At 39.0% G+C, this 27234-nt stretch overlaps 1 long non-coding RNA gene across 3 annotated transcripts; it reads right to left on the reverse strand.

The window, feature by feature from the left end:
• Nucleotides 1-467: 467 nt before the first annotated feature.
• Nucleotides 468-26541, reverse strand: LOC135117308 (uncharacterized). 3 transcript variants are annotated; one of them, XR_010276794.1, is made up of 4 exons: nucleotides 26383-26541; nucleotides 8091-8176; nucleotides 7578-7673; nucleotides 468-7287 (listed from the first exon to the last, which is right to left on the reverse strand). It is a non-coding gene; the product is annotated as an uncharacterized LOC135117308 (long non-coding RNA). The 3 variants fall into 3 exon arrangements; XR_010276801.1 differs by lacking the exon at nucleotides 26383-26541 and adding an exon at nucleotides 10142-10283; XR_010276799.1 differs by lacking the exon at nucleotides 26383-26541 and adding an exon at nucleotides 9448-9606.
• Nucleotides 26542-27234: the final 693 nt, after the last annotated feature.

The raw sequence follows: 27234 nt of genomic DNA on the forward strand, positions 1-27234 counted from the left end.
AACTTTTTGTAGGACAGATAATGGGACCGATTTTTTGTATGACTAGTTTTTTCTGACCAACTTCTTCTAGGCGAGATTATGGGATCGATTTTTTGTAGGTATGCCTATATGACTAAGATTTTCTGACCAACTTTTTGTAGGACAGATAATCGGGCCGATTTTTTGTTTGACATTCTGATTGGGATTTCTCGGACCAACTTTTTGTGGAATAGACAATCGGGCCGACTATTTGTTGGACGGATAATTGAGCCGATTTTGTTGTATGACTGTCCGACTAGGATTTTCTGACCAACTTTTGTACGAGATGTACTTTGCACTATTGGTGTTAGTGTGTTCTATTTTTTCTCCTACAATTAGTTGCCGATTATCGGACGTGGCCTCAGGCTCAGTTTAAGTCCTACCTGTGACTTTACTCTAAACTTTGAAATATTCTCCTTATCAAGCAGGAACAATAAATAAAACAAGAGTTGAATATATATTTTTTATTTAATACATATTTAATACAATAGTGGAGCTCGAAAAGATAAACACGGTTATCGCCAAACTTAATGTCGGTCCACTACTAACTTTCGGTCTATGTGAGTAATTACATGCCCATGCATGCGCATGGGCATGTAATAGCCTCTCTCAAAATTGATTTCTGCGACTCATTCCGAGACGATAAAAAGTTTGGCGGAAATTATACAACACAGGTAAATAATATACAAAAACATGTTTTTTCAACATTTAAATTAGAGTAATTAAATGGGCTATTTACCTTTAGAACATACAATCATACAAACTGTTAAGGAATAGGAATTCAAAATGAATATAACTTATATATAGAACAAAATTGGTAACGCCCAAAATAGTGGTATAAACGAACTTTTACATAAAAAAACATATAGATTTTTTTATTTTACATACTGATAGGTAAATATAATAAATAGGTATATAATAAATACGTATATAGGTACATACACATGATATATTATTTCTTTTTCAAACGAGATGATAGAAACAGAATTGTTTGAACTTCTAATTTTATTACAATCAAAGTTTTTGTTTTCTTTTTTAAAACAATAATTTTATTCTCAAAATGTTTGGGGTGTTTTAGAATTTGACATAAGTACTTCTGAATCTTACCAACCACTGACGAAGTGACGGACATTTTATTTCAATTACAATGACAAAAATGAGGAAATAGAATATAAAATAAATACGCATTGTGATATAAATTACGAAAAACATACTTCGTCATATCCCTACAGACATTTTTCGGCACGGCGGATATACTGCCAGCTGCGCAGGACATATTATAGTGCACAAGCGTTTGCGCAGACACAGGTGCACTCTCTATTCCTTCACTCTCAAAGCCCGGTGAGACGGAAATCCTACAAGGCCGGAGAGAGATCAGGTGCAGGACCGACATAGCAATATCGGCCCGTCCCGGGACTCGAACCCGAGACCTCGTGCATCGAGCAGTCGCGCTATGGTACAAATAGACCAACGAGGCGTGCGTGCACGAAAATTTGGAGTTTGTGGTAACTCGTATCGACTGCCGACGATGTTTCTTCCAACAGCCGGGATTTTAAGTCACTTGATAAGCTGTCCAAGGCATGCAATTAAAACCGACATTTAGTAATTGCTCTAAGTAACATTACGTTACTAAACAACATTTACTAAATAAATATTATTTTACCGGTACGCTAACACCTCATCCTAGTCCAGTCTCTGGTTAGTGGTAATATAAGACGCGAAGACTGAGTAACCTACAAAACCTTGATGAGACTTAGACACCTAGACGAGGATCTCGTAATGACCGTCTACGATGTTACTTCCGACAGCCTAATTTTAAGTAACCTGAGTTACTCAATTTAAGGAAAGACAGTATTTAGTATTGTTCTAAGTAACATTACGTTACTAGACAACATATACTAAATGGAAATTTGATCGAAAAGTTTACGCCTCATCTTAGCCCAATCTCTGGTTAGGCTAGTGGCAACGTCAGACGCGAAGTCTGAGTGACCTGCAAGCCTTGATGAGACTGAGACACCTAGATGGGCGTTTCGACTGTCAAAGATGTAGCGTTAGGCCTTTTCGCATGCACATCGTACAATTCAAATGTAGTGTGAAAGTGACTTTCACATACATTTGCGAGCCGGGCCTGAGACAGCCGGGTCTTTTACACTTGAAGAGCTGTTGCTTATGACAACTCATTAGTGAAAAAGATGTTATCTTCGCTTGTCATCGAATACTCACCGTGGACTTCATGTGCAGTCCAAAAATCTATTGCTACAATTATACATCGTTATATGCTAACGACAACATAACGACTGCCAAAGATGTTCAATGACAGCCGGGACCTACAGTTTAACGTGCTATCCGAAACACGGTAAGTGGTGTCCAAGATATACTTAGAAAGTACATACAAACTTAGAAAAGTTGCATTGGTACTTGCCTGACCTGGAATCGAACTCACGCTCTCACTTGAGAAGTCGGTTCTTTACCCGCTAGGCCACCACGAAACAAAAATCAAGTGTGACAACGAGGGTGTGAGGTTGTCAGACCTGGACCTTATTTTATTTTTATATGAATCTTAAGTTACTTAACTTAATTTTATTACAAAAAGACTTAAACGCTATTCTTAAGTGGTATTCTTAATTAGGTGTTGTACTAAATCATCATACAGTTCATTTTCATTAGGTTTTAGGTTAGAGGTACTTTTTACTATTACATGGTTTCGTCAGCAGGCTGCATCGCACGTGCTGGCTAAGGCACCAAAGCATTAATCTGAGAGTCTAGATGTTCTTGGTAACTGTCAGTTGACAGTTGGAGACCGAGAGTTCATCTCGATGACTTCTCAGTACTTACACTTTAATAAAGGCTTTTGCAATGACGCTCCACAACCGTGAGGTGTATGTCAGGAAATATTTCCTCAAAAGCGACATTGGAGTGCACCGTAATGTGGCAGTGGACAAAGGACTCGTTGAATTATGAGAATTGGTGCACCTTGTGGAATTTTTTATACGGCCTTCGTCGTGACGTATTTTGAGACATGTTTGCAGTTGTTATAAGTATGTGCTACTTGCAGATGTTCATTTCAGACCAAAAGTGTATTTTTTTAATGTCAGACCAAAAGCGTTCTTTTCATTTCCAAATAGGTGCACGCGGAGGCCATAGGTGCAGGTGATGTTGTTTTTACGGGTATTCGTTTTCTTCTGCAAGTGAATTTTATTTTATTTTTTATTTGTAGTCCAAAGATTTTTTTTGTCAGGGTTTTTGATTTTTGTTTCCGTGTTGTTTTACCTTACTTTATATCTATTTTTAATATTTCATCGCGCAGTTCGGGCCGTGCTATTATACGTGTTTACCTATGAGTGTTACAGCTACTTTCTTTCCTTCATTCAGGCACTCTAGCAAAATATAATATGTGAATATAACGAATAATTTAGTAATTGATTGAGCTTTCTGTTGCTTTTATATTCTACTTTTGTATTTTTCATAATCTTATCTGTTGCGGTAATAAGGCATTTTTTTTAAATAAACAACATTCAACTTGAAAAAAAAGGTTACACAATGAATTATCTGTACTTTTACCAAATAAAATTTTCTTATTATTAATCTGCTGACGAGCATAAGGCATTCTTGTTTATAAGGCAGATAGTAGAATTTAGAATAAAATGCATTTTGATTTAATTTTGTTAAAAATAAAATACGCAAAAAAGGCCTAAATATCTCACTCACTGGGTTTTTTTAATAATTGATTAATTTGTTGATTTTTTTCTGAGACCCGAGATGGGTATCAATTATTACTAACTCTTACGTTACTTATGCTGCTACTTATCTAAACTTAGGGCTAATCAAATCTAGGTATATAGAAGTTCCATTCTAAAATTAAATTGACGTCAATTGCTCGATCCGAGGTTCCAGCTGCGAAACATTTGCTTCCCAACAACTTTTCATATCAATTTTTTTCTGTTTATCCCAAAAGTTTTTTATTAATAAATTTCTATTAATCCAAAAAATTGTATTTTTGATGTTAAATTTTAAATAATCATAGCTTATTGTTGCTATTGTTTTTTTTTGTATAATGCCAAAGGAATCCTTTTTTTGTTATAAATGAATTGTGACCAATTATTATGACCAGCAGGTTGGCAAGCCCCAGCTTTCTCATCGTTCTTGCCATTCCTAGGTTATCAGCCATTCGACTTCCTCGCTACGTTGATGTTAGCACCTTATCCATTCGTACAATAACCCCAATTTAATCTTATTGGTCTTTTGTTCAAAGGCGTACTTAACCAATAACCTTACTAACTAATTTGTCTTACAGCTACATTTTTTTTGTATGTTTAGTTTATACTTTATTTGACAGTACTTAGCAAACCGCACGAACGTCACTCGTCCATCTACTACAACTTTTTCCTGATAGCAAACGTGCTCGCTTCTTGCGCACACGCAGCCCGCCAGGTGTTAACGGCTAGGGCTGTTTAAACATATTTTTTATATTTTTTTCAGTTTTTTTGTCGTTTTCTAGATTTTATATATTTTTTTGTATTTTTTAACATTTTATATTTTTTTGTAATTTTTTTTATATATAATATTATATTTTTTTTTACATTTTTTTATTTAGATGGGCTTTGTTATGGTTTTTGCTCGTGAATGAAAAAAATATTTGTATCTCTTTTAACTTATAAACTTTTCTATTTAACTAGAATAATGCACTGTGTTATGAGGTCACTGCAATAATGAGACAGCCGAGGCCTGGCGGACTTTGAGGTAATAGAGCAGTTCCCTGTTCTAGAATCGTCACTTAGTTGTTAACTGGCCACGGTACGTCTCTAAGGCGAAATATAATTATACCTAATTATTGCTGACATTATGCAAGCACTTAATAAGCGTATCTGTGAAGCCAATCACTGCTGCGTTGCAGTTCAAGGAGAGAATAAAGAATTCCCTAAAATTGGCAATTTGATAGCATTCCCGCAGATGTTGCAGGTGCTGACCTTATAACTCATTTCTATTGCACAGTTGACATTAAAACCAACAAAAAATATGAAAATAATACTATTTCACTGACTACAACTATTTTCACTAAATGAGGTATGTCGTAATTAGCCTACGGATTACACTACATACTGAGTTTCAACACGGTCTATTTTGTAGATACCTGCACATCTAGGATCATCGTCTTTTTGAAAACTGAATTAATGTTAACGAGACCAAAAATATTGTTGACATCACTTTTGAAAGCCCAACTCATGTCTTTGTAGCAAAGGCAGGCGGGCGTTGACATACAAAGCAAATGAGGCCAAACCAGGTAACGTTAACGAAAAAGACTACTTCACTGTCTCAGACAGCATGTTAATAAGAATAATGTAATATTTAAAAAAATATTAAATACTGATGTCAACTGCACTAAACTAAAAGTAACTGAGAAGTGCAGGTATTACAAAAATACACGTTATTTGTTAGACTTTCTCAAGTCCTTAACTTTGCCCGGTGGTTTGGGAGTTTTTCTTTACCTTAAGATCTAATGAAAGGCATGTGTCTATGCTAGCTTAATGTTTCTAAGAGGTATTTAATATCGGGAAGTGTTGCGTTGACTAAACACAGTTTATCTATTTATGACGAGTAAGGCCCAAACTGGCGCGACGAATTAATATTATCTAATATTTAGTAATGTTGGGGTAGATCGTTTTCCTCGAGGTACTTACACTTATTACCTAATTACTATTTTACGATTTTAAGCCACTAATTAGCATTTTAAGTCTATTTGCGATTTTTTTTTGTATTTTTAGTTTGCTTTTGTTTTTTTTTATCTTATCGTTTTAACTACTTACGATTTTTTTGTTAGTTTTTTAATTTTATTTTTTTTACTAACTAATATCAACTTATTTATCTTAGTCTAAATTTTTTTGTGGTTTTAAAGTTTTGTATTTTTTTTTCATTTTTAGAACGCTATAAGATTAATTTACTTTAATACTTACACTAATTACTTATATTAATTATATGTAGTTCACACACATATACCTATATATTTTTTGTTATTTTAGTATTTTTATTTTTTTTTGGTGCCTAGTGGCCTTTTTTGTATACTGACACAAATTAACTTAATTTAGGCTAGTATTTTTTTGTTTTTTGCTTTTTTAGTTTGTTTTTTTTTTTAATTTTCCCTTTTTAGAACGCTAAGATTAATTAACTTAAAAACTTACACTAAGCATAGGTAATAAATACTTACTTACAAATAATTCACATACCTATATTTTTTTTGTAAATTTTTGTTATTTTATATTTTTTTTGTTGACAAACCCACACGTAATCCTGTCTACGTCATCGTAGTCTACATTTTTTTAAGTGATTTTAATTTTTTATATGTCTTTTTTTTTATTTTTTTATGTTTTTTTAGGGAAGAGAATATTAGAGAGATACATTAAATATTTAAAAATACTTAACTTACTTATTTAACTTAACTACACTTTTCACATTCCTTGGATGACACCGTCCGTAAAGTCATTGTTCCTACTTTTAGCACACGTTCTTGAGCGCGAATGTTACAATTTTCAGGAGTCATTAGGCAATTTCGGTGCTCCTGTACTGAAGTCTTACGATTTCACCAAGCTCACCTACTCAGTAGCCGGTCTTCAACGGCAAGATCTTATTAAAACCGTGATTCCTAAGTTCTATCCGCATCTCCTATCTTCATCATCATTCCATCATTTCGTTTCCATTTTCATCCAAGGTACTTATCATACACCATTAATGCTGGATTATTTTTCCCTTAGTCGCCTCTTACGACACCCTCGGGAGGTGGGGTGGTCTATTCTATGCCGGAAACCACACGGCCGTTGTTTTGTTTAAGTTTTGCCTCTACTATAAATCATGGTGACCCGAGATTCACACATTTAAGTTAAATAGAGGTGTTGAAATACATGTTAAGTTAATTTTAGTTTCGTGGTAATTCACAGCAAGGATGCAGTTTGCAAGACCAGCTCTCCCTGCTTCTTCATCCCTGCTGTGATTTATACTTTTGTAGATATTCTCTTGTTTATTTTATCAGTTAATAGCTTGATATTGAATAAATTTTGAATAGAATAGCCATTATAGCGGCATTTGAAGTATCTTCCCGGGTGGCCCGTATTCCTCATCCAGAGAACGAACTGGGCCAGGCCGAAATCTTCGGTCTAAATAACTATGAAATTATTACGGGCCGTCTTGTCATGTCGATTGTTCAGTTTCATCTCACTGAAGAAGACTACTTTGAATTGTAAGTACGATGAGTTTTGTTCCATAGCCCAGTTGAGGTCCCTGAAAATATGAAGAGAGATCGAATTAAGCAATGTTCTTTTAGTTATTTTAAGTTCAGATCAGTTATTTTAAAAGGACCCTGCACAGTAGAGCACTCTGTAGACTAATCAGTCAGCCGACAGTTGACCCGATGGCTAGCAAGTTTTTTTTTTAGATAATCTTGATTCCAATCAAAGTTTTCAGTAAGTCTGATACCGTCTAAATATCTGAAGCCAAACAAACTATCGGCCGACAAAACAATTGCAATGTACTCTTAAGGTGTCAGGCATTATATTAAAGGTAATACTTACATCACAAACACATCGTGTTTACAACAGAAAGATGAATTCTTAGTTCTGCGATGGATGTATCCTCGGAGATCTTAGTGAGACACCCAGCGGCAAGATCTGAAAAAATATAGACATGCATCAGTGAACAAAATGAAATTAAGGATTGAATGAGTATTATGAATTTGAAGGGAGTCATGGTGGGTAAAAACCAACTTGTGAGTTCGATTCCAGGTCAGGCAACTACCAATGCAACTTTTCTTAGTATATCTTGGGCACCAATGAATGTGTTTCCAAAGGCACGTTAAACTGTATAATAGGTCCTGGCTTTCATTAAACATCCTTGGCAGTCGTTACGGGTAGTTAGAAGCCAGTAAGACTGGCTGCTCGGATAACTGGGTTGAGGATGTCAGATAGGCAGTCGCTCCTTGTAAAACACTGGTACTCAGCTGCAGTACGACTGGAAGCCGACCCCAATATAGTTGGGAAAATACTCAGGAGATGATTTAAAGAAACATTGAGTGCCATAATACTTACGAAAACTGACTGATGACTGTAGTATGATGTCTTCCGAATCTTGAGTTGCCGCTAGCAGTGACGAGGAGAAATTAGAAGAACATCAACTGAAATAGAAGAAAAAACCATATTATTATAATATACTGGTAGACATCATTGGAAATAAGCACTTATTACTAAAGATTCTAATTTTAATGATCAAATGATCAAAATCCCAAAAATATTTTTTTAAAGTTTGCACTTCCTAATTCTCATTTACTAAATTAAAAGTCAAAAAGTCAAAGTTTTTAAAAAAAATTCAAATAGTTAGTAAAACTAGTTACTAAAAAACCTTTTATTTCTAGATATCCGCATATTGGTAGGTACAATGAACTCAGATGAGGCCACAATCGCATGAAAAATTCTAAGTTTGACCCTCACTCATTATCAGGAATTTCTAATCCAAGTTGCTAAAGGAAATCCTTTCTACCCGAAAGAAGACCTTCAACTGTTTAACGTTCTTGGCTAATCAGCTACAGCAGTCCAGACATATAGTAGCCTATACGTAACACCATATTAGAGCTTACCGAGACGAAATCAATTATCTACTATTTCACGCACATGTCATTGCATCTTCCAAGTTCCAAAGGCGTAGTTGATTGAACTATGTCCACAACAATATCATAGAGTACAGTCATTAGTTAAAATTCCTAAATCCAGACACAAATTTTATTTATAAATACTTATATCACACTAAATTATGCGACAGCACTTATGGCAAAAGACATAAGTGGACGAACTCAATCTGTATTACTGAATGACCAAATATCAAAAACAAGAAAACCTAAAACTTTTCAGATGAACAGGTTTCAGGCGACTTCTGTAACCATAAGTGTAACACACTGCAAACTAAAGAGTTGGCCGACAGTAAACCCAAAGCATTTTTTTTTAGAAAGTCTTGAATCCCATCAAAGTTCTAGAAAATATATCATATCTTATTATGTCATGTATCTAATCTTTATTATGTGCGTACTGCCATTTATTTAAAAACTGATTTATAAGTCCGAACAACTATCGGCTGACTAAAAGTTTGTAGTGTGTAGAGCCCCTATAGTGGATCAATGTTCCGCGCCGCGCATATCTGCACTGCGCCTTGCACATGCGCGATGCAACTGCGCGTTGGGCAATGACGTCCAAACGCCCTCCCTCCCTACTCAACAGATTTTTATTTACCGCACCTTAATATCACACTGAGTTATTTCAGCATCTCGGGGGAACTTCTACCCGTGCTTGGATAAAATTTAACAGCAACAGCAAATATATTTGAAACTGCCCATTAGCCACATCAATATTGCAAATGAAGATTCGGGTAATAGCAAGTCTTAAATAAATAACATACCCGAACGATAATTTCCCTCACTTTGCAGTAATTATTATCATCGCTTATTAATAACTACTACAATGTCAAAAAATTAAAGGGACACACAACTAAAAACTTAATATAGAGCAGCACCGTGCGCTCCTGAGGCTCCGCGGCAACTGCCGGGGTCCGCACCGCACTCGGAGCGGCCTTAAACAATCAGGTCAATCAATGTTCCGCGCCGCGCACATCCCGGCTGCACCCCCACCCCCTCCACGCCCTGCGTGCTGCAACTGCGCGTTGGACGATGACGTCAATACTTCCTATACAATGCCCAGATAAAATTCAGCCTTTGTTACCTAACAGTGACAGCATTTTTCAAATCGGTTATTTTTAGGAGCCATAACATAGAAACAACAAACTGTTTCCCCTTTATTATGCACAAAAGCTCTAGCACACCTGAGATATGTCATACATAAGTAAATATGTACTAAACTGCTCGTATCATCATCGTGATTGAGCCCTTTTAAAATTATGCCAGGGTCGGCTTCCACTCTAACTGAATGAAGCTCAATATAAGTGTTTTACAAGAAGCGACTGTCTATCTGACCTCCTCAACCCAGTTACCCATGCAGCTTAATATCCCTTATTAGACTTACAAAAAAGGTAATAAATACTTCAACGTTGCAAATGAACTTGCGGGGTGAAAACAAGTATTAAATAAATTACGTACCTAAACGATAACTTCCTTCACTTTGCAGTAATTATTATCATCACTTATTAAATTAATAATTACTACAATGTCAAAAAATTAAAGGGACGCAAAACTAAAAAACTTGATATAGAGCAGCACCGTTCGCTCCCGAGGCTCCGCGGCAACTGCGGGGGTCCGAACCGCACTCGGAGCGGCCTTAAACAATCAGGTCAATCAATATTCCGCGCCGCGCACATCCCGGCTGCACCCCGCGCCCTGCACGCCGCGACCTGCGCGCTGCAACTGCGCGTTGGACGATGACGTCAATACGTCCTATTCAACACATTTTTATCTACCACACTGAGCTGAGTAAGATATTTTATTTTTCCGCATCATCATCATCTCCGAGTGAAGCCAACAAACAATGAAAGCATTTTCAAAATTGGTTCAGATTTTCGGCACTAACAGTACATTATAAGAAAGATTGCAGAATTATTAGCACACCTGAGGTAGTAGACAAGCTAAAATATTTAAAACTGTTAATAAACTGCCTCAATATCGCAAACGTAGTTGCAGGGAAAAGCAAGTTTTCAAATAACGACATACCCAATAATAATTTCCTTCACGTTGCAGTAATTGTTATCATCACTAGTTAATAATTTCAACAATGTCAGGGAATAAGAGGGGCACACAACTAAAAAACTTTGTATAGCGCAGCACCGTACGCTTCTGAGGCTCCGCGGCAACTGACGGGGTCCGCAGCGCATTCAATGCGACCTGAAACAATTAGGTCAATCGATATTCCGCGCCGCGCACATCCCGGCTGCACCCCGCACACTGCACGCCGCGACCTGTGCGTCAGACCTGCGCGTTGGACAATGACGTCAATTCCCTCCTCCTCAACAGATTTTATCTACCATACTGATATACCAAAAGAATTTAGAAGTAGTAAACAGAATGGAAACTAAAAGACGACTCTTACAAAACATAAAAACAGGAGAGGAAAAATGATGGGACACCTTATATGTTACGATAATATTATCAAAACATCGTGGTAGGAAAGATCGAAAGAAAAGGGGGAAATCTGACCACCTCACTGATCTGACCACGCACCCGCGCCCTCATACTCGAGAAGTTAGCTCTTTAGCCACCAGGCCACCACGACTTTTTTTTTAGGAACCAACAGTTTTAATAATTAAGATGACTGAAGTAATAGCACAGCTGAAATATTCGAAGTTGCGGGGTAAAAGCAAGTTTAAAAAAATTACATACCCGAACTATAATTTCCTTCACTTTGCAGAAATTGTTATCATCACTTATTAATAATTTCTACAATGTCAGGGAAGAAAAAGAACACACGACAAAAAAACAATGTCTAGAGCAGCACTGCGCGCTCCTGAGACTCCTCAGCAACTGCCGGGGTCCGCACCGCACTCGGAGCGGCCTTTAACAATCAGGTCAATCAATGTTCCGCGCCGCGCACATCTCGGCTGCACCCCCCTCCCCTCCACGCCCTGCGTGCTGCAACTGCGCGTTGGACGATGACGTCAATACTTCCTATACAGATAAAATTCAGCCTTTGTTACCCAACAGTGACAGCATTTTTCAAATCGGTTATTTTTAGGAGCCATAACATAGAAACAACAAACTGTTTCCCCTTTATTATGCACAAAAGCTCTAGCACACCTGAGATATGTCATACATAAGTAAATATGTACTAAACTGCTCCTATCATCATCGTGATTGAGCCTTTTTTAAATTGTGCCAGGGTCGGCTTCCATTCTAACTGAATGAAGCTCAATATAAGTGTTTTCCAAGAAGCGACTGTCTATCTGACCTCCTCAACCCAGTTACCCATGCAGCTTAATATCCCTAATAAGACTTACAAAATTGGTAATAAATACTTTAACGTTGCAAATAAACTTGCGGGGTGAAAGCAAGTATAAAATAAATTACGTACCTAAACGATAACTTCCTTCACTTTGCAGTAATTATTATCATCACTTATTAATTACAACAACAATGTCAGGGAATAAAAGGGACACACAACTAAAAGACTTTGTATAGCGCATCACCGTACGCTTCTGAGACTCCGCGGCAACTGATGGGGTCCGCAGCGCATTTGATGCGGCCTTAAAGAATTAGGTCAATCAATGTTCCGCGCCGCGCACCTCCCGGCTGCAGCCCCCCCCCCCTCCCTCCCTCCACCCTGCGTACTGCAACTGCGCGTTGGACGATGATGTCAATACGTACCTACTAACAGGTTTCTATTTGGCGTACCGTCATATAACACTTAGTTATATGATTTGTTGTTGGTTTTCTGCGGTTCCACCAGAGTTCCGGGAAAATTTATATCCGTGCCCCGATAACTTACATTATCCACGAGTTAAACCACCCAACAATGAATCATTTTTCAAATCCATCAGTTTTTTGGAGCCAAGACAAACCAACAGGCAAAACCTCATCAACTCTCGAGCCCTTACCCAAATACGTTAGGGTCGGCTTCCAGTCTAATTGGCTGAGGCTGAGTACTTGTGTTTTTCACAAGGACCGACAGCCTATCGAAACTCTTTACCCCAGTTACACGGGAAACCGAATATCCCTTGTCAGTCTAACAAAATTGATCATGAATCACCTAACTGACGCAAACGAATTTGCAAAGCAAGTCTTAAATAAATAACATACCCGAACGATAGATTCCTTGACTTTGCAGTAATTATTATCATCACTTATGTAATTTATAATTACTACAATATCATAAAATAAAAGGGCACAACTAAAAAACTTGATATGGAGCAGCACCGTGCGCTCCTGAGGCTCCGCGGCAACTGCCGGGGTCCGCACCGCACTCGGCGCGGCCTTAAACAATTAGGTCAATCAATGTGCCGCGCCGCGCTCATCCCGGCTGCACCCCCCTCCCCTCCTTCTCTCCACCCTGCGTGATGCAACTGCGCGTTGGACGATGACGACAATACGTCCTATTCAATGCCTAGATAAAGTTCAGCCTTTGTTACCCAACAGTGAAAGCATTTTTCAAATCGGTTAGGTAGTAAGCAGATAGGTAGTAAATAAGCAAATATGTTTCGAAAAGCATACGAGTTTTTCGCATCATCATGATTGAGCCTTTTCCGAACTATATCAGGGTCGGCTACGAGTTTAACAGAATGAAGCTGAATATAAGTGTTTTTACAAGAAGCGACTATCTGACCTCCTCGACCCAGTCACCCATACAATCCAATATCCCTTATCAGACTTACAAAATTGCTCATAAACTACTCCAATATCTGAAACGAGGTTGCGGAATAAAAGCAAGTTTAAAAAAAATACATACCCGAACAATAATTTCCTTCACTTTGCAGTAATTGTAATAATCACTAGGTAATAATTTCTACAATGTCAGGGAATAAGAGGGACACACAACTAAAAAACTTTGTATAGAGCAGAACTATACGCTGCTGAGACTCCGCGGCAACTGACAGGGTCCACAGTGCATTCAATGCGGCCTTAAACAATTAGGTCAATCAATGTTCCGCGCCGCGCACATCCCGGCTGCACCCCGCGCCCTCACGCCGCGTCCTGTGCGCTGCGACCTGCGCGTTGGACAATGACGTCAATTCCCTCCTCCTCAACAGATTTTTATCTACCATACTGAGCTGAATAAGATATTTTATTTTTCCGCATCATCATCATCTCCGAGTGAAGCCAACAAACAATGAAAGCATTTGCAAAATTGGTTCAGATTTTCCGCACTAACAGTACATTATAAGAAAGATTGCAGAATTATTAGCACACCTGAGGTAGTAGACAAGCTAAAATATTTGAAACTGTTAATAAACTGCCCCAATATCGCAAACGAAGTTGCAGGGAAAAGCAAGTTTTCAAATAACGACATACCCAATAATAATTTCCTTCACGTTGCAGTAATTGTTATCATCACTAGTTAATAATTTCTACAATGTCAGGGAATAAGAAACACACAACTAAAAAACAATGTCTAGAGCAGCACCGTGCGCTCCTGAGACTCCGCGGCGACTGACGGAGTCCGCACCGCGCTCGGTGCGGCCTTAAACAATTAGGTCAATCAATGTTCCGCGCCGCGCACATCCCGGCTGCACCCCCCCTCCCTCCACCCTGCGTGCTGCAACTGCGCGTTGGACAAGGACGTCAATACGTGCCTTCTTACAGATTTCTATTTGGCGTACCGTTATATAACACTTAGATATATGATTTATATATTGTTGGTTTTCTTTTGCGTTGAACAGGGACATTTTTACCGGGAAAATTTCTATACGTGCCCACGGATAAATCACATAGTCCCCGTGTGAAACCACGCAACAATGAAACATTTTCAAATCCAGCAGTTTTTGGGGGCCAGAGCAAACCAATAAACAAGAAACTCATCATCTCTCGAACCTTTTCCCAACTATGTTGGGGTCGGCTTCCAGTCTAACCGGATGCTGCTGAGTACCATTGCTTTACAAGGAGCGATTCAACCCGGTTACCCGGGCAGCCCAATACCTTTTGGTTAAGCTGGTGTCAATCTCACGGGCTTCGGACTAGTAATAATACATTGATAACATACGTTCAATCATAGCTGGAACCTAAAGTTCAGCTTGCCCTCCGAAATACAGCCAGTATCCAAGATATAATTAGAAAGTACTCACAAACTTGGAAAAGTTGTATTGGTACTTTCCTGATCTGAAATCGAACCCATGCACTCGTATTTGAGAAGTTGGCTCTCTGAACTCCTCAACCTATTTACCCGGGCCACCTTATACCACTTGGTAAAACTGGTGTAAGACTCTCACTAAAATGCTCATAAACTACCTCAATGTCGCAGACGAGGTTGCGGGATGAAAGCAAGTCTTAAATTAATTACATACCCAAACGATAACTTCCTTCACTTTGCAGTAATTATTGTCATCACTTATTTATAATTACTACAATGTCAGGGAATAAGAGGGGCACACAACTAAAAACTTTGTAAAGAGCAGAACTGTGCGCTGCTGGGACTCCGCGGCAACTGACGAGGTCCGCAGCGCATTCGATGCGGCCTTAAACAATTAGGTCAATCGATATTCCGCGCCGCACATATATGGGCTGCACCCCGCGTCCTGTGCGCAGTAACCTGCGCATTGGACGATGACGTCGATTCCCCCCTTCTCAACAGATTTTTGTCTACCGTACTGATATACCAAACGAATTTAGGAGTACTAAATAGAATGGAAACTAAAAGACGACTATTACATAACATAGAAAACAGGAGAGGAAAAATGATGGGACACCTTATACGTTACGATGATTTTATCAAAAACATCGTGGTAGCGAAGGTCGAAATCAAGAGGTGTATGGGTTATCCAAGGCGTAGCTGCATCTAACAAATTAAATAGAAGGTGAACATTGTGACGTATAAGGAAGTTCAGAAGTTGGCGCTAGATAGGCGCAAATGGAAGGAGTTGCACTGACAAAAGCTGGGCTCTAGCTAGGTGAGGTAAAAGCAAGTTCAAAAAAATTATATACCTGAACTACAATTTCCTTCATTTTTCAGAAATTGTTATTATCACGGGTCATACTCGGGAGTTTTGTTCTTTACTCAGTAGGCCACCACGATTTTTTTTACTTTTTTTTAGCCGGAACCAACAGTTAATTATAATAAAGATGACAGAATAGCACAGGTGAAATATTCGAAGTTGCGAGGGTAAAAGCAAGTTTGAAAAAATTACATACCCGAACTACAATTTCCTTCACTTTGCAGAAAATGTTATCATCACTTATTAACAACTAGCTTTCCGCCCGCGGCTTCGCCCGCGTGGAATTCGGTTATATTGCGGTATAAATCACAACTATAAGAAAACTTCTCATTCCCACGGAAAAATCTAAGAAGCGCGATGTAACGCTGGATACGATTAGTTGTTAAACCAAAACTGAATGGTACACTATATTATACGTTTTCCCTTGTGGAGCAAAAACATGCAGATTTTGGGCACTGGAAACCCGGGAGCACGCTACATAGAGCTGACCATGCGAAAAATGGAGAGACGATTCTTGAGATCGGGCAATTTTCATTGCCCGAGCTTTAGATGAAGTGCTCGACAAATTGAATTGATCGTTGAATTATAGTTATTTCAGGATAAGTAGATGTAAAAAAAAAACAGTTAAGACGATAAAACAAATTGTACGACATCCCTCGGGAATTCCTCATTATCGAGGATTCATTTAGCTTCTAAATTTATATGTTTCCCTCGGGAATTCCTCATTTTCGGGGATTCATTATCGTATCATTTAGCTTCTAAATTTACATGTTTATATATTACCTTGTTTTAAACGACACACAGCGCCATCTACAATCCATCCATCAAGCAAACAATATTTTTGTTTTCCCTCGGGAATATCTATTTTTTTCGGGATAAAAAGTACCCTATTATTTAATCCGGACTTCTAACTTTACGTCTGCAAAATTTCAAAGCAATCGGTTCAGTAGTTACGGCGTGAAAGCGGAACAAACAAACAAACAAACAAACAAACAAACAAACAAACAAACAAACAAACAAACTCACTTTCCGATTTATAATATTAGTAAGGATTTCTACAATGTCAGGGAATAAGAGGGGCACACAACTAAAAAACTTTGTATAGAGCAGAACTGTACGCTGCTGAGACTCCGCGGCAACTGACGGGGTCCGCACCGCAGGCGGTGCGGCCTCAAACAATTAGGTCAATCAATGTTCCGCGCTGCGCACATCCCGGCTGCACCCTCCACCCTGCGTGCTGCAACTGCGCGTTGGACGATGACGTCAATACGTACCTACTTACAGGTTTCTATTTGGCCTACCGTCATATAACACTTAGTTATATGATTTATTTATTGTTGGTTTTCTGCGGTTCCACCAGCGTTCCGGGAAAATTTATATCCGTGCCCAGAGGATAACTTACATTATCCACGAGTTAAACCACCCAACAATGAAACATTATTCAAATCTATCAGTTTTTGGAGCCAAGACAAACCAACTGACAAAGCCTCATCAACTCTCGAGCCCTTTCCCAAATACGTTAGGGTCGGCTTCCAGTCTAACTGGCTGAGGCTGAGTACTTGTGTTTTTCACAAGGAGCGACAGCCCATCCAAACTTCTTCACCCCAGTATCCTGGGCAACCGAATATCCCTTGTCAGTCTAACAAAATTGGTCATGAATCACCTAACTGACGCAAACGAATTTGCGGGGTAAAAGCAAGTCTTAAATAAATAACATACCCGAACGATAGTTTCCTTCACTTTGCAGTAATTATTATCATAACTTGTTTAATTTATAATTACAACAATATCATAAAATAAAAGGGCACAACAAAAAAACTTGATATAGAGCAACACCGTGCGCTCCTGAGACTCCGCAGCAACTGACGGGGTCCGCACCGCAGGCGGTGCGGCCTTAAACAATTAGGTCAATCAATGTTCCGCGCCGCGCACATCCCGGCTGCACCCCCCCTCCCTCCGCCCTGCGTGCTGCAGCTGCGCGTTGGTCGATGACGTCAATACGTACTTACTTACAGATTTCTATTTTGCGTACCGTTATATATCACTTAGTTATTTGATTTATACAGGGTTACTGGTAAGTAGACCGCATCCTTTCAGGAGGTGATAGTATAGGTCAATACGGACAAATTTGACCAATGGATACAGTGGACAAAAGTTAACCCGTTTCGAGATAATCGAATTCCAAGATCAGTCGTCTAGGTACACGTATACATTTTCATTGCGATGCGAGGTAAAAGCAAGTCCTAAATAAATTACATACCCGAACGATAGTTTCCTTCACTTTGCAGAAATTGTTATCATCACTTATTAATAATTTCTACAATGTCAGGGAAAGCAAGGGACACACAACTAAAAAACTTGGTATAGAGAGGCACCGTGCGCTTCTGAGACTCCGCGGCAACTGAAGAGGTCCGCATCGCACTCGAAGCGGCCTTAAACAATCAGGTCAATCAATATTCCGCGCCGCGCACATCCCAGCTGCACCCCGCGCCCTGCGCACAACGGCCTGCGCGCTGCAACTGCGCGTGGCACAGGCGCGGCAAAATTGAAATTGAGATGTGCTCTTAAGCGTAAGTCTTTGGCCGCTAAGCTTCCGTGCGCACCATCGTGCCCACTATGGCCAAAGCGTGCCAAGGCTTTTCGGGATTGTTCGTAAAAGTTACCCACACCCTATAATTCACAGTGGGTTTTAGTCAGCAGTCTGACATTCCTTCTCGCTGAACTCAAAGCACAAGGGGGCAATGAATTCCCATAAAAAAAAATCAGTATAAAATAATATGCACCTGACTAGCAGCCTTACTCCTGTTAATTTATTTGTTGAAAGCTTGATAGTATACTTTCATGTACAACAATTAGTGCGCAACAATTAGCAGCCTGCGCGCACACTTCAAACTGTTTAGTTGGCCGTTGGTAGGAACGAAATTTTTTTTTAGAAAATCGTGAATTGAATCAATGTTTTTAGTCAGTCCGATATCGAACAAATAAGTAATCGTTGGGTACTTTCTTTCATATTCATTCTGATTTATGAACAAAAATCAACTATCAGCCGACTAAATTTTTTTAGTGTGCACGCGATATTAAAGAAAACCGCGGTTTTATTTCTTAAGTTTGGGAAGAATGCAGCAGAAATCAGATGGTTTGTTGCGAAAAAGATGCGCGAGCAATAAATAAAAAAATAAGAAAAACAAAGATGAATATCTTCAAAATGCGCGAGCGAAGCCGGTGCGAGTTTCACGAAGCTTGGGGACAAAACACAAATGAAGTATTATTAGTAACAGACTGCACGAGCGAAGCGAACGCGACTATGCCTGAGCAGAACCTTGTTTTATGTTAGTTTGCAATCGCAAAAGCGCGAGCGAAGCGACTTTTTTTTAAAGTTTCTGAAAAGGAGATCTTCGACTAGCTAGAGAAATGTTATCGTGAATCTATACACATAAAATTCTTATTAAAACGTAACTTTATATCAAATTCGCGTACCTAGAAAAATAATACCACAGTTCTGTCAATTTCATTCCAAAAGCTTGGAAATTATCAAATGACCCCTTCCGCTGTAGGTGCAGAGTGTGGGAGTGTTAGAGTCATACTGATTAAAACCCATCAAGTTCCTTCTTAAGCCCTTTAAGTACCAGTGTCGCGATAACTCATTCGAACAATCCCGCAGCCCCGTCATACTTTGGCCCTAGTGGGCACGATGGTGAGCCACCCGAAGCTTCGAAGCCGCCACAGACCTACGCCTAAGACCACATTTAAATTTCAATTTTGCCGCGCCTGTGCCACGCGCAGTTGCAGCGCGCAGGACGCCCTCCGGGGTTTGTTGACTCTTCTTGAGGAGCTCGTGGAACAAAGCGTGCCGTGAACACGGGCCTATTGTCTCATAGGTGACGTGAGGACGATGAGTCACCCGAAACTCACCGCCCTCAGACCCACGCCTACTATGTGTGTAGTGTCTTCCACCTAAACCGCAGCGTCTGGGAAGACAGGTTCAGTCGCTCTACCAGGTCAACGAGGGCCGGGCTTATATCCTCCTCGAGGTTGAGTGCATGTACCTCCCGAAACAGCCGTGTCCGATGACCTGCCTCACGCGGTAGGTGAGGACCTGCGTCACGCGGTAGTTGAGGGCGCCATGACTCCTCCAAAGCCATTCCTCAAAGAGGGGACTTATTGCCAATATTGTGGCGTGCCACCATGAGATCGCGGTGGAAGACCGTCCGCTTAGCGACAGGTCTTCACAGCGACGGGGTTTCCCCCGACGTTGCCTGCCTCCTCGGACCAGTTGGGTCAGCTGCTTCGCGGGAGATAGTGCGGTTACCCCCGGATTAGCCATATAACTATGAGGCAAGTTTACGTAGTGCATGTGCCCATACCAGGGTCTCGTAAAGGGCCATGGACCGCATGACTCCCGCGTAGAATCTCCGGCAGTAGCAGCACGCCTGAGGTAGGTAGTACGTAAGCAAATATAAGCTCATAATAAACTACCCCAATATCGCTAGCGAAATGAAATAATTGAAATCGAAAAAAAATGGGGTAAAAGCAAGTCTTAAATAAATTACATACCCAAAAGATAATCCTAAAGATCCTTCACTTTGCAGGAATTGTTATCATCACTTATCACTTATTAATAATTTGTACAATGTCAGGGTATAAAAAAACAACTAAAAAACAATGTATTGCGCAGTACCGTGCGCTTCTGAGACTCCGCGGCAACTGCCGGGGTCTGCACCGCACTCGGAGCGGCCTTAAACAATCAGGCCAATCGATATTCCGCGCCGCGCACATCCCGGCTGCACCCCGCGCCCTGTGCGCTACGACCTGCGCACTGCATCTTGTGCGTGACACAGGCCCGGCTAAATTTAAATTAAGCGTGGGTGTTTGGGCGATGAGATTCTGATAGCTCACCGTCCCTCCGTCTCATAAGAGACGACAGGCCCGCTTTGTTCCATGCACTCCTTACAATTAATGCAGGTTGAAATAGCTTACTTATGTGTGATTTCATGTTTTTAACAACGCTTCAGATCCAGCTATCTGTCAGAACACACGGACACAACGGAACGACGTCCGTCTATTCTCTTACCTACGAACGTCTTATATATTCTTTCAAACATCTCGGTTTCTCGATCCAAAGCGAGTTTATAATGTTTTCCCCATCACAAAAAGTGGTCAACGCCGCTAAAGAAGTTTTCACTTCAAAGAGGATTCCGAATACACACATCAAAAGTGTCAGGTGAATATATCTTTGTATAACTTTTTGCTGTTTGTCCTTTAATAATTAAATCTATATATAAATTAATTCATCAAATAAAGTGTATTGGATAGTTAACAGTAACGAAACACCAAATCACCCGTGCATTAATAAAAAGGACATTGTCAAGGTTTGCACCAAATGCTGCTTTGGACCAAGCCTAGAAATGGGAGTTCAATTTATTTAAAAAAATAATCAGTCCCAGGAAAAAAAACTGATTTTGTGATAATTGTATGATCTTGTATTAAAATGACTGTTTAAGGTATTTTTTTTTCATATATTTATATTGATTTGATTGATATTTGGTTCCACGTTATCTTTGCGTGACATTATTGTACATATATCGGGTGTGTCGTTCACAATCACATTAAATCATATCGCATATACGTTATGATATTCTATGGCGAATTGTTAAAAAAAATAACCTAATCCATTCAGTGGTTTAACCACAGGAGTCATTTTTCGTTTTTATAATTTACAACATCATGTCTAAAGCAGAGATAAAGTTAGGAGTATCGTATGTTTTGATCAGTTGACAGTTGTCAGTTTTCAAGGGAGAATTTCAGTTGTTTGTAATGACTGACTTTTATATGGTGTTCTAATTTTTGCACATTTTTATTCCATTTACTTTGTTTGAAAAAAATTTTTTTTATTTTTACGTATTTTTCTTTTATCTTTGTGTTAATCGACATATATTAACCAGTATATTAACGCATTTAATTTAATGTGATTATGAACGACACACCCGATATATACATCATGCATGTTAAAAAAAAGTAATTAAAGTATTACTTTTCAAGAGAATAATTATAGATATTTTTTACTCGATTTCTCAAAAACGCTTAATTTTATACGAAGAGTACCTATACTCGCTGTTTGGTGCCATTGTCATCAGATGAGGATCTGGTGGCGGAGACCCTGGAAATCGTGGGCAACTATCAAAAATAGTGGGCATACATCAGGTAGGTCTCGTAAAAGTATATTTAGAGCACACACTAGGACGCAGCTTTCAACCGTTGAGGAGTGCGCTATACTGTAGTATATGGCAGACCAATAAATTGTCCCTACAAATAAAAGTTCAATAAGTCATGGCAGACGATTATAATAACCTTGATGCAGATGCAACGATGTAGTTGCCAACAAAAGTTGGAAGACTCCACAGCTTTGTATTAGATTTAACACCCATACATACGGCTATAATACTTAAAAGAACAACATAAAAATCAGGGCCGCTATGAAAATTCCACCATTTAATTCTCGTTCCGTGCCAATATAGGCTGTATGTGTGACGCCTTCGATTTTTTAAATTCTTCGGCGCGTTTTTAACATTCCAAATTTAAAAGTGGCTTTCATTCTAGCTTGTCTATTGTTTGACGTAATTTTTTCTTGGTGGCGGGAAAAATAAGTGAAAATTATTTTGTGACTACAGAAGTTGGAAATCAGTCAAAATTAAGCAATTAAAAGGTGAGTTTTTTCTTGTGATTTTCTTTAATAGCAATGGTTTAGTGCTTATTAATTAGTTGTTTGAACAATAATCGCAAAAAATACCTATAAGTTACGTTTAAAGTTAGTATCAGGTGATTGATAAAATAAATATTTTAATGATCTTAAGTAAATATTATTCCATGACTGAAATAAGGATAAATAGCTATTCATTTATCTCCTTTTATTCTCAAAACTATGAAAAAACCGTATTGTTGTCGATAAGACCGGCCGATTTGACAATATTTTCGCTGTAGATAGGGCCACAGCCAATACATAAGCATTGAAGCTTGTAAAGTATCATGATGGACAGGAAGAATATACCTTATGCTATTTGAGTAATAAGTCCATTAGTGCATTCATTTTCAGGTCTGATATAGCAGTCATAACGTGTTTGTACAGATGTCATTAATACTAACAAGTAAGTGAAATAAGCCCAAACACATGGTAGTTGGTATACCTACACCACGGATAAAAGAAAAATGAGCGGAGATGCCATAATGCAGGTAGGTCAGGCGCTTTCTTCTAGGTCAAATTCGTACGGTTAACAAGACCAAAACGATCAGTTACGAGTGAACTAACGAGGCGTTTATGTTCTTCGGGGCATATGTCTACAATTTTTGGTATTATAAAAAAGGCGTTTTCCAAAGAAGGCGTAAAAAGACGAAGACTGTAACGTTTCTCGTCCCCCACATTTTGGCTCACTACTTTCTTAGGAGGTTTTCCGTTATGGCACCTCCGCTTCTCATTTAACTCTCCATGGTATCAACCGATGTGGAGTTCCCTTGATTTTCTGTTGTCTCTATCAGCAAATAAGGTCTCAATAACCACGGTCATGTAGACTCAATCAATATTCACACAAATATCAAAGATTTTACCCGATGCGTGTCTACATTTTTCGAGATTTGCCCTCAATTTATCAGGATTTCCATCATTAGTTCAGGATCTGATGACAGTTAAGACTTTGTGAGTGCCTTCCTTACGATGAGTCCGACAAACTTTTCGAATGCGCAAATTTTGGTGCCGCTGAATTTTTTAATGCTTGACTCCTGAAATTGTCGATATGACGTCACTATGGCTCTTCGTACATACAAGTTTCATTTTTTGAGATTCGTTTAATAAAGTTAACTAGGGAATGGTGGTCAACGTGTCCGATAAAGATCGTGCTGCGCTTGGAGTCTCCACCATCCGAAACATGTACATATGACGTCACTGTGTCTCCCCATACATACATGTCGGACAAATACAACAATGATAGATAATACTATTCTTATTGCAAATATCGACTTGTCCGACAAATGTAGTGAGTCAAATAGTCAGTCCGGCAAAAAAATGAAAAAAAAATATAAGTAATGATAAACTGTTTTTTGGCAATTTCTGACTGCATAAACATAAATTTTCACACGGGATTTGAGGTTATACCCCTTCTGAAGTATTAAAAACACATGCAGTTTCAGCACTACAAGATAGGCATATAGCCATATCTCAACATGTTAGTGCACCTTTATTTTCTGGAATTATATAATATATATTTTTTGTGTAAAACGAAGCGAATATTTCTTTTGAATTGCTTTTCCAAATGTGTTTTTAAATTGTACAAGTGGAACAGAGAATTACTTTCTAAACCTGCGATTTCATGTAAGTCTTCTAGAAAAGTTACGAAACTATGTTTCAAGTGAGTCAAAGAGAGAACTCTTTTATTGTTAATAACTTCCTCTTCGACATATTTAAATAATCTTTGACGTGCTTCCTTGTGAATATTGCGAATTGTGTTTTGCGTATTTGTTTTGGCTTTGGTTTGTCTATTTGTAAATTTCCCAAAATAACTAGTTTGACATAATTTGTGATAATAAAGCTGTGTTGCGCTATTTTCGTATTCTGTCTCAATTTTGAATAACATTTTCAGATCATTAATTTCGGTGGCATAGTACCTTATTCTTAATCGAAAAATATTAAATTTAAATATATATGTATGGGAAGACACAGTGACGTCATATCGACATGTTTCGGATGGTGGACACTCCAAACGCAGCATGATTTTTATCGGACAAGTTGACCACAATTTTCTAGTTAACTTTATTAAACAAACCTCAAAAAATGAAACGTGTATGTACAAAGAGTCGTAGTGACGTCATACCGACATTTTCAGGATGGTGGACACTCCAAGCGCAGCACGATCTTTATCGGACAAGTTGACCACCATTCTCTAGTTAACTTTATTAAACGAATCTCAAAAAATGAAACGTGTATGTACGAAGAGCCATAGTGACGTCATATCGACAATTTCAGGAGTCAAGCATTAAAAAACGCAGCGGCACCATTTGCGCATTCGAAAAGTTTGTCGGACTCATCGTAAGGAAGGCAATCACAAAGTCTTAAATGTATATGTATCAAAAATAATTTGTTCGCCGGCCTGGGGACTAAGTGGAATCTAACGGCAAGTTTTTTTTTCAAACACATTTTTTAAAATCAGACCAGCTTTATAATATTATTAAAGATAAAATACAGTTTTTCTCTGGTCTCCTGGGATCGATTTTTATGCGGTTTAAATAACACATTACTGAGGGTTTGAGAAACATACGACACTATGTGCATTGTCTAGGCAGCACTTGGACCAACCTTCATATAAAATTGGACATTGTCCTTTTATTCACAGAATTCATCAAATAAAGTCTCTTCGAAGGTCAACAAGGTACCTGTACTTTAATAAAGAATTCCAGTATTTTTTTAAGAAAGGGATTTTTAACAGTTGGACTTTAAGGTTCCACTTTAAAGTTCAATGAAAAGCTGAACAGTTTTCTTAAGATTTTTATTCTGTAATTAAAACAGCTAATAATATGTGTTTACAAAACAGGGATATCAATTTGGCATAATCAAAATGAGTTCATCTATATCACGATTGTGTATTGTCATAGGTGGTACCCGTAGCGGTCTTCGGGATCAAAGTTCGTGCGTGCGGTTTCTGATTGGTCGCTAACAAGGATCCCTGAAGAGCGGCGAAGCCTCAGGGTTAACATCAAGGCGGTTATGTTGGAGTTATGTGAAGTCGAGCTGTGTTTTGAATGTATCAGTCTTGTCTCCACGTGATGCAGCGATACCGCCCTCCATAGAGCCCAGCCCCGCTGCCAGTACTTTAGTCACGTCGACTTAAAACCCTCGAGTTGGATTCAGAGCTACAGCCACAGGACTTTGTCGGGAACCAGCTTCTGTCATTCCCACGGCTCTGATCATTTCTTGTTTGCTTGAATGACGACCCCGCTCCATAATAACGTTGATTTAAATCAGAATTAAGGAAACAGTAGCGTTAATCATATCTTCAATGCGTTGTTTTATAGGACAAATATTGACATCTGATTTTCACATTTAACTGCTCCTGTTTTAAATGATTAAAATAGGCGCTCTGCTTACTGCGTCACTACCTATCGCGTAGCGCAGGATAACAGATTTTACCATTGTATCCAAGTTCAATTTATATAGAAATCACGCCTAGCACAATACACTGCCGACGCGGAAATACACGAGAATTTGCAACAGTAGAATCTGCCAGCCCGCGCTAAGGGTGCTTCTACAAGGTGCAAGTAGCTTGCGCATGTTGAGGCACATGCGCAATTTACTTGCATTTTAAAAACGTGTGGGTCCAGCGATTTGCACAAGTACCAAAGCAAAATACCCACCCGCGTGCTCTTGTCACTTGTCACTTGCGCATCAGCTACATGCACCGTGTATACGCACCCTAAGCGACGGGGCGCGGTGCAGTGTGTGGAGCGCCTAACCAAAAAGGATCTGTATAAATTAGATATCTTACAAAGCCACATCCCAATCTCTAGAAATCCTCAAAAACGTGCTTGATTCATAAACACTTTTGATGCGTGTATTTTACCAGTATAGCTAAATAAGTATAGCACACCTGAAGTAGATAGTGCATATATGAACAAGCAAATATATTCTACAAAAACCACTTATAAACTACCTAATATCGCAAACGAAGTTGCGGGTAAAAGCAAGTCTTAAATATATTATGTACATACCTGAACTGTAAACTCCTTCGCGTAACAGGAATTGTGGTCATCACTTTTTGATAATTAAAAAAAAGCGGAGGACTCAGTAAAGCAATGTCAGATAATAAAAGGAGTTTTTAATGCCACACAAATAAAAAAAAATTGAGAACAGCACCGTACGCTTCTGTGAGTCCGCGGCAACTGCCGGGGTTCGCAATCGCTGCGGTTTGCCTCAGCTACGTAGGTCGATCGATATTCCGCGCTGCGCATAACTGCGCTTTGCACATGCGCGTAGCACAGACGCCGCGAAATTAAAATGCGGTGTGACCATGGAGAACAAAATAACTAGCGGAGGTGCCATAACGGAAAATTAAGAAGAAAGTAGCGCGCCAAAATGCGGGAGTTCGGCGGACGAAGAACGTTACTAGTTCCAAGCTTGCACGCCTGTTTTGATCACGAACAGTTTTTGTATAAACAAAAATCTTTGACAGATGCGTGAAAGACAACGAACAGTTTTTAATGGTCTTTTTTTTAATTTAAATCAGTCATACAATTAATTGATTAAAAAGGAAAATAGTACAAAGTACAGAGGATAGTGAAAGGGTAATAAATAGATTGGATAGTCTGATCGTCATCATTTTCCATAGAAGGGCTGTCAGTTTAAGAATAACTATTAAGAGAGCGGACTATACATGCGACCACTAGGGGTCCGTTCAGATAAACCGGGTCGGAGAGCAGAGCAAATTCTTAACACGTTGAAAATTGTGTACTTAGTATTTGAAGTAAGGTTTATTTTTGCATGCGCACTGCTTTTGTCATTGAGAATGCTCGAATGCGCTCGGTGTGAAATAATGTATGGGTGGTAGGTTTAGGGTCCGTCCG

The sequence above is a fragment of the Helicoverpa armigera genome, chromosome 1, assembly GCF_030705265.1.
Source record: "Helicoverpa armigera isolate CAAS_96S chromosome 1, ASM3070526v1, whole genome shotgun sequence".
Taxonomy (NCBI): Eukaryota; Metazoa; Arthropoda; class Insecta; order Lepidoptera; family Noctuidae; genus Helicoverpa; species Helicoverpa armigera.